The sequence below is a fragment of the Pezoporus occidentalis genome, unplaced genomic scaffold (genome assembly GCF_034315485.1).
Source record: "Pezoporus occidentalis ecotype Australia unplaced genomic scaffold, CSIRO_AGI_Poc_V1 ctg185, whole genome shotgun sequence".
Classification (NCBI taxonomy): Eukaryota; Metazoa; Chordata; class Aves; order Psittaciformes; family Psittacidae; genus Pezoporus; species Pezoporus occidentalis.
In genome coordinates, this window is record NW_026913693.1 from 1,952,233 (window position 1) to 1,958,553 (window position 6,321).

Here is a 6,321-nt window from a genome sequence, read left to right on the forward strand (position 1 = left end):
GGGACTGGAGCACCTCTTGTATGAAGACAGGCTGAGGAAGTTGGGGCTGTTCAGCCTGGAGAAGAGAAGGCTGCATGGACACCTCATAGCAGCCTTCCAGTATCTGAAGGGGGCCTATAGGGATGCTGGAGAGGGACTCTTCATTAGAGACTGTAGTGATAGGACATGGGGTAATGGGTTAAAATTTAAACAGGGGAAGTTTAGATTGGATATAAGGAGGAAATTCTTTCCTGTTAGGGTGGTGAGGCACTGGAATGGGTTGCCCAGGGAGGTTGTGAATGCTCCATCCCTGGCGGTGCTTAAGACCAGGTTGAACGAGGCCTTGGGTGATATGATTTAGCGTAAAGTGTCCCTGCCCACGGCAGGGGGGTTGGAACTAGATGATCTTAAGGTCCTTTCCAACCCTAACTATTCCATGATTCTATGATTCTATAAATTTGAAAACTATTCATCTAAGTCAGATATATTCTAGCCAGTCACAACTGGCTGGCACCTAGATGTATTTCTTCTTACTTTTTCATGTATAGCAGAAATGATTGAGGCAAATTTACAGCTGTATGTCTTTGCATATCTCCCCAGTATATTCATGCTTGCATTTTGAACTATCAGGGCCCAAACCATTTATAGTTCCATCTATACAGAAATGGCACTGACTTCTGGATCCCTCACTAACTACAGCATCCTTTCCACTGCAGTCAAACAAGTCTCAAATGTTTTCTTTAAAAAAAAAATGCATTTACATAATAGATCAATCATTTCATTAACTCTGGGATGAAAATAGCTGTCAGATTAGGATGAAACAATCTTTACAACTTTCCAGCAACTTCCAAATAACTTTTGTGTTCAAAAATATTTCCACTATTAGTATTAAAGTAACATCCTGAATTATTACAGTGATACCTACAGTTTTATCCACCACTCCATGCATATGATTTGACCACTTTGTATACGAGGTATTAGTTTGCTATTTCAATCTCTGGTTCATACAGAAACTGGGACATTACATGGGAAAATGTTGTTCCAAGTTAGAAAAGCCTATACCATCCTTTTTTAATGCACTACTCTTCTAGTTGATAGAAGCAAAACCTGTGCTTTTAAACCTGTCTATACACCCATTTATGTCCTTTTGCAGTTGACACATATACCCTGTAATTGAGGACTTGTGTGATGAAATCATAAGTGCAGTCATAATCATTAGAAACTAGCTCATCATTTCAAAGCACTGTATAATGATACTAGAACTTCACAGGATAGGATGAGATCAGTATTTTTATTTTCTATAAATGCTTATACTTGGATAAGGGATAAGGAAATCTGTGGAAATAAAAAATTTCCATCCCAAACAAAAAAATCTCCGTATTTTCTCCTTCCTATAAAAACAGAAGACCTACCCCCACACTTTCCTACTGAGCTATAAAAACTAAAACAGCTAGGTTAAAAACAAGGATACATTTTGCAGGCAATCATTTAAAACAACACGAAAAATGTTTAAAGCTAAATATCAGGTGGAATCTCATACCTATAAATACAAGTTTGATGGCAATTCTTTGTCAGTACTGCTTATTTTTATGACTGTGATGTTAATACACTTTCTACAAATGTTTTTTTATTTCTATCTACTCCATAGTTACATAAAATATGCCTCCAATGGATTGGTTTTAGTACATAAAATATTGCTGGGCTGTTTAGCTAGATAAAGGATATTTTCTTTATGTAACAGTCTGTATTTAGATTTTACAGCATTTTTTCTAAGACATACAATATATAAATGGCATTTTTTTTTACTGTTTCTTCAGAAATACACCAATAGCTATGTTATTTCTTAAACTTCCTTTATTGCTCACAAAAATATTCAAGCATGAAAGGCAATGCATGCATAATGGCAAACGAAGACCAACTGAAAATAAAACTAAAATTCTTTGGAATCCTTAAGTGTAATTATAAAGTAACAGCTACAAATGTCTACAAAATAAGCATAAGTGACACATTAAAATTTCCTTAGTAAACTACAGTATCTCCTGTGACAGTCTGTGTAAGAGAAGTTTTGAACAGTCAGTCAGATTTACTGATTGACTGAATCATTAAACACAGTCTAAGTGGAAAAAAAAACCACAATTTTCAGCTGTAGTTAAAGATACACCACTTTCTCCTTTGCATGCATGTAATACACAAATGCAGTCCTCATGTTTTTATGTAATTAGGGGTGTTTGTACGTAGATTTTAGTTGTTGTTAGTTACACTAGCCTTTTATGCCTCCTTCTTCATGTAGGAACATATTTGCATGAAATAAACCTACAGTTGTGTCTGATCTCATCTGAGAGTAAGTAAATGTTTTATTTTGCATGAGGTTGAAAAAAGGAGTGACAGATCACTTATCATTTGCTGTGCAGACTTTGTATTCATTAGAAGAGTCACAATCAATAAGAAGCAAAGGCAATTTTTCCCTAAAGGTAATTATGCCCAGCATCTCTAGAGTGTTGAGAAGTCTGACTGGCTTTTCTTTATAAACAAGAATCACCTTTGCAAGTTTACAACTTCCTAATCCAAGTCTGGCCTTAACATAACATGCTGCAAAATGCTCCTGTTTATTTTGTTATACAGAACTATGCTGTTTTTCTCATGGTTGCTTTCACATTGTGTAAGTTGTGTAAGTTTCAAATGCAGAAACAAATGTATACGTTAAAGTGGCTTCTGGGTTTGGGAAGGGCAGGTGGTGGGTTTTTAAAAGAGAAACTATGGAAGCCATTAGTTTCTTATATATGTTCTTTGAGTTTAACAAGAAAACAAAATTCAAACCATTGTTTTAACTCGATATTTCACATTACAAAACTCTTTCCTTATATTATGCATAGTATCACTGAGATTATAAATCTCGTCTAAGAGATTCTGAGCTATCATACACAAGGACAGACTCCTTCAATAAAGTCTTTAAATACAGACACAGAAAGACAACAGATTTGAGACCTAATTTACAATGAATTTTCTGCATATTCCTTCGTACTGGAATGTATACAGATGTTTTTAACACAAAATAAATGAAGCATTGCTTCAAAACATTGTGCCTATGAGACATTCACAAAGCAAAGACAATCACAGCATAAGTGAAATTCCATCCTTAAATCATTCTGTTCTGCGCTTGTGCTTACAAGATCTTCTGTCAGGAGCTAATCTCACGTGACAGGCCTGATGCAAAGCCATTTGAAGTCAATGGAATGTCTCTTCCTGACTTCAGGGAGCTTTGCATCCAGCCCTTATAAACTTCAGAACAATACAGTTCATAGAAGGTTGTTTTAAGAGAACAATAGGTAACTATTGTATAAATAGAAAAGAATGTTAGCTTCAAATGAAATTCACCTGCAGTAGTAGATTCATGTTAGGTTTGGTTTGTTATTGTTTTTTTTTTTTATGCACATAACAGTTAAACCTTGCCAAAATGAGAACATTCCATTTCTTTAGCAAAAGCCCCAGAAAATCAAAATCGTAGTTAAACACAAAAAAACAAAAACAAAAACAAAAAACAAAAAGAAGAAATAAAATTCATTTATCAACCCAAAAGATAGACTGAATAAATAAAACTAGTTGTGTAAGCAAGGGGTAGGCTGACAGGAAAATAAGTTATTTTTGCTTTTTTTTAATAGAAACCCTGATTGTCTACTGACAATTTCAAAGCTAAATCTGACAACTACCACAGCACATAAGGTGAGCAAAGTCAGACTGTTATTTATGGTTGGAAAATAGTAACAGAACTGTAAGCCCTGAAATAACAATTGTAAAAAGTAGTGAGGGAAAAGCCCCATTGCTGTGATGTGGTTCTTCTCTCTTTTAAAAGTAAAATGGGGCAATGAAGAAGTATACCAGTACAGAACCTGATGCTGTACACTTGTACCAGTAAATTTACACTGATGAGAAGAAAATCAAACTCAGATCCATCACCTCTAAGTTCCCCAAAGCAGCAGAGAATAGTGATACTAATTTCCTCACTCACACACCAAATCAACTCACTACAGCTATTTTAGTTACCTCTTGTGAAGATGAAAACACAGAAACTTACAGTTAAGCACACATATCCCAGAACGATGACACTTAGAAACTGATTCTGTGTTTCATAGTGAAGAGAGACATTAAATTATAAAACCTCTTATGAATAAGACATACAAGCCAGTGTTAATTTTCTTTGTAGTTGATTCAACATGTTTAACAACAAACACTGACATTACTGCCACTATTAGTTAATAATACGTGTTAGACCAAAACCAAGGTAGCTCACACCTGAAAAAGCAAAGTAAATGAGACAAAACGCAAGGGAAAAGCAAGCATCAGTTTCTCCAGTGCATAGATGCTATACTTCCTGTCTCCTTCATCTAAGCTTCCAGTGTCCACAACTAAAAAGAAACAATTAACTTTATAAATACACGTACCTAAATTGATGATTTTTTTAGTCTGTGTGACTGAATCAAACATAATTACAAATTCCATTTCAGGCCAGTACAAAATCACGTTGAGTTTGTTTTGGTGTTTTTTCTCTAAATGAAATAAACCAGCATTTCTCAGGTCAAACAGCATTCCTTGTTTTGGTATCACAAATATTTTCTTGCAGTAATTGTCCAACAACCCATTTTGTTTGACACACACACACACACACACACACACAAGGTAACAAACAACCCAAAACAATTAATTCGTGGTTTGCATTTTTTTCCTCCTCGTTGCTATTAAATGCATTTCTGAACTGAAACACTGTCCTAAAATGAAAAATCAAACTTTCACGTAAAAAAGTCAAAATATGCAGACCTGGGCTTTGCTTTTCATTTATATTTTTTTCTTCTGACATGCACAAATTAATGAATTACTTTGTTTACTCCAGAACCATATCTTGGGTAAATAAACCATTCATAGATTTTATTAAGCCTTATTTAGCCATGTGTTTCAGGTACCAGAGCATTTGCTTTCATAGTTCTTTCCCATTCTCACTTCTTTCTGCACAGGCAGTTGGGACACAAACTGCCCACTGCTAAATAGTGCTGGCTGGTATCCTAACCCCCTCGGAGCTGATCTGCTCCCCTCTTGCTCCGTTCTTGCTGCTGGCAACACTGCCTTAGCCTCCAGGAGACCTGGGCTTCCAGTTTCCCCCCTGCCGCCTCTGAGCATTCCCAGGTGCTGATAATCTTTTCCCTGTGTTGTTGCTGCTGCTTCGCCTTATTACAGCTTTGCAAGTTGCTAGGATCTTACCTCCGAGACCCTCTTTGTTGCTCTGTCTCTGACCACGTTGGAAGCGGGGAGTGATGGATATTAGGGAAGCATGAGCCTCCCCTCGCTGTTTAGCAGCGTGGTCTGCAAAGAAAGATAGAGATGCTGCTCTCTCCTCCTCCCGCTTCGCTGTCCCAGCTTCCTCCTCCCTCCTCCTTGCTCCCTCCTTCCCATCCACAAACTAGTTCTGTCTGTTCCTCCACACAATATGCTACCTCTCAGCACCAGCTACCTAAGGTCAAGAATACAACCCCCTCACCCTTCCCCCCTGCCTTTTCCTCTCCAGCCTCATGCACCCTCACCCCTGCTTCCCTCTGAATATGGTATCTTCCCAACGAGACATGCCTTATTTGGCTCTTGGGTCTAAAGCGCAGCCAATTCCAGCAGCCCGAGGAGAGAGAAAAAGCTTATAAAACTGAAGATGCACAGGGAAGACCAGGGACGTGAAAGGAAAGTGGAAGTCTTCCAGAGAAACTGGAAACTTCGGGGGTTTATCTGTGTGTGAAAGAAATCCTGTCACAGTAGCCAAAGCCTGCCACTTGGAGATTAGTTCAAAAGATCTATACAGATTAAAGAAAAGTGCCCTGGATAGCTAGTTATCTCCCAAATCCAGCTTACCTATTGTTTATGCTCTTTGTTTTTCTACCCTTATTCTAAATAGCTTTTTGTTAAAGAAGCTTCCAAATTTTTCCCCTGCAGAGCCAGACTCAAATACCCAGTAAAATCTGATGATGCAATAGTGAATGAAAGGAAAAAAGCCACCAGTGGTATTTTATTTTAATTATGAACTATAATCACTTTTAAGATGATGGAAAACACAGGCACAAGTCCTCTGATTTTTCAGCTTGAATGTGTTCAAGTGGTCTTTTTCCACTTTCAGCAATTATAAATGCTAAAAGCACTTTCAGGCAAACAGTATGTGCCTTCCAAAAATTACGTATAATTACAGCTAGCCAGCATGTTCTCCTTAAGGACCTAACTTTAGACACATGATAAACCAGTCCTTCTAAAATGCTTATGCTTGTTACAGAGACTGTAGAGAGAGGAAGGTGATGCTGAAACCTACTAAAAGAC

At 37.3% G+C, this 6,321-nt stretch overlaps 1 protein-coding gene across 3 annotated transcripts in view; it reads right to left on the minus strand.

Annotated features, from left to right (window-relative positions):
• GREB1 (growth regulating estrogen receptor binding 1) overlaps nt 1-5,404 on the minus strand; it is a 95,716-nt gene extending 90,312 nt beyond the window's left edge. For all 3 annotated transcript variants that reach the window (XM_062615894.1, XM_062615895.1, XM_062615891.1), the window contains exon 1: nt 5,230-5,404. The gene's annotated coding sequence lies outside the window, so the exon portion shown is untranslated. The remainder of the gene's footprint in view (nt 1-5,229) is intronic.
• Between the last annotated feature and the right edge of the window lie 917 nt (nt 5,405-6,321).